Source organism: Vulpes vulpes, chromosome 1 (genome assembly GCF_048418805.1).
Source record: "Vulpes vulpes isolate BD-2025 chromosome 1, VulVul3, whole genome shotgun sequence".
Classification (NCBI taxonomy): domain Eukaryota; kingdom Metazoa; phylum Chordata; class Mammalia; order Carnivora; family Canidae; genus Vulpes; species Vulpes vulpes.
Genome location: NC_132780.1, coordinates 14,074,793 through 14,077,305, shown reverse-complemented (window position 1 = coordinate 14,077,305; position 2,513 = coordinate 14,074,793).

Below are 2,513 nucleotides of genomic sequence, written 5' to 3'. Positions count from 1 at the left end.
TTTGAACTCACGACCTCGCAAGAGTTGCATGCTCTACCCACTGAGCCAACGAGGCACCCCCTAACATTTGGGTTCTCTTGGTCATCTTATCTTTTCCCTTGAGAATGAGTCACATTTCCCTAATTCTATGTATATTAGTTAGGTAATTTTGAACTGTGTCTGGATATTCTGTTAACATTGTAGAACATTCTGGATTCTGTTATAGTCCTCCAAAGGATGTGAAAAGGTCTTATTGTGGGGATATTTGTATTTGCTAGACCCGACCAGCTGCAGTGGGTAACTGTAAATCCAGATCTCTTCAGTCCTGCTTTGAGTTGGCCCCACACATCCATAGCGCCCTGGTCAGCAAGAGACTTGGGCTGAATTTATACATGTAACTTGGGGGAAGGAACTTCCCTAGCACTCTCCTTTCAGATTGTTGTGGTTACTCTCCCTATAAATATTCAATATTATTTATTATTATTATTATTAATGTGTTATTAATTTAATATTATATTTAATATTTATTTTATACTAAACTATTCTTCAGGCCAGTAAGACAGCTGGGTTTACCGGTCTGGTGCAGTGTCACGGGCTGCAGCCTGCTCTCCAGCTAATACTGCAGAAAAACGAACACATACCAGAAAACTCATACTGAGGTGGGCTTTTCCTGCAACTTTCAACTCACCCCCTATCCCAAATCCACCTGCTTTTGATCAACTCTCCAAAGCCTCCCAGTAGCTTTTATTTTCAGTATTTTGTCTAGAATATATAGTTTACTTGTGGGGGTGGGGCGGTTGTCTGGTAGAAATTTACTCCACCACACCAGAAACAGAACTTCTGTATTTTCTTTTTAATAGACCTAAACCTATTGTTTTTTAGGATTCAAACTGGGGAATCCTACACCCCACTATCCAGGTCATATGGATAAGTCATGTCCTCTTATGGAGGTCATAAGTGTCAGAGACCCAGGTACAAAGTCAGAATGGTCATATCTTATTAGTAAAGTCCAAAGGGCTCCTAATAAAACATGAGAAGGATCAGTAGTTCCAGGAGGAAAGGAAACATCTAAAGTTATCCCTGTGGCCTTCTCTCTTAGAACCAAGATGCTGGGTGGTCCCACGACTTGGCAAAGCAGAGGCTCAGAGCACTTGGCAAACGAGGTCCAGAGCTGAATCTCTGCCACTGGCACACTGTGCCCCCCTCTAGCAAGCTAATCCCCAACTTGAACCAGCACTCCTCACCCACCCTGCAATGGTTGCTTCCTGAAGCAAGAGATTTATTTTTCATTGTTTATGTTGTTTTTTCCTTCCTTAAAAACTATGACTGTGTGTCTTTGTAAACCTTTCAGTTCTGCACTACACATACCTATTATCTATCCAAACAACAAATGACATTGTAAAAATGCTACCACGCTAGTCTTTTGGAAGGAATCAACATCTCAAATGCATTTATATACTCTATAACCGTGGCATCGGGCTTTGGGGAGTCTTTCTCAAGCATGTGCAAAGGAAACCAGCTCCATGTCACTCAACAGCAGACTGATTAAATAGCTTATGGTTCATCTGTGGTTTTGGAATTCAATGCACAATGCACTGACAAGGATCTCTAAGACATTGTGGGAAAAAAAAGCATGTTGCAGAAAAAGTTACACATAATAGCAGCTAACAGGGAGCAACTTCTACTCAAAAGAATGTATTCATTCATTCAATTCCCACATGATCAGAGGAATGTACTATTACCCCATTTTACACGTGGGGCAACGGAGGCACAAAAGGTCACTTGCCCAAGGTCACAGAGCTAAGTAGTAGAGTCTGGGCTTAAACCTGACAGTCTGGAAAGATTCACTGTCAAAGGCTGCCAAGAGTGACCTCTGGGAGGTATATATGAAAGTGGATACTGCTAATATATCCAAAAAGCATCTCACATTTCTCTCCAAAATCCTGAATTTATCTGTGAAGTCAGCTGCTCCTGCTATATGGCCAACCTTGAGCTGCCAGGCCTATGAGGCAGTAGGGAGGAATCTTTTCACCCATGTATATGTATATTGCTTCAATTATGTTACTACAAGCTTAAAATCAAAATCTACCTGCCTTTCTGGATCCAGCTGAAGGCCCTCCCTGAACACCTGGGGCTGCCAGATTGTTTTCAGTGGCAACTGGGTCTCAGGACCTTGTGGAGGCAAAGCCCCAGTCACTAACAAGTAGTGGTACCACTAAATAAATGTCCACTAAGCACCTTGTGTAAAAGCTTTCCCATCAGCCCCCATTTTGCCCATACTTGTTAGGTCAGACTGTACCTTCATTTATAGTATGAACATGACAACAGCATCAATCCCCATGGGGGAGCTGTGAGGATTCAAACAATTTAGTTAATGTGCAAGTATTTTTCAAGGTACTACGCAGGTAGTGTGAGCATGTTGGCTATTAAACGCTTTTGCTTGCCAACTCCAATCTAAGCCTCCATTTTCTCATCTGCAAAGGGCAAATAGGACATACCTCAATAGATAAACATTTATATTTACCAAAAAATAT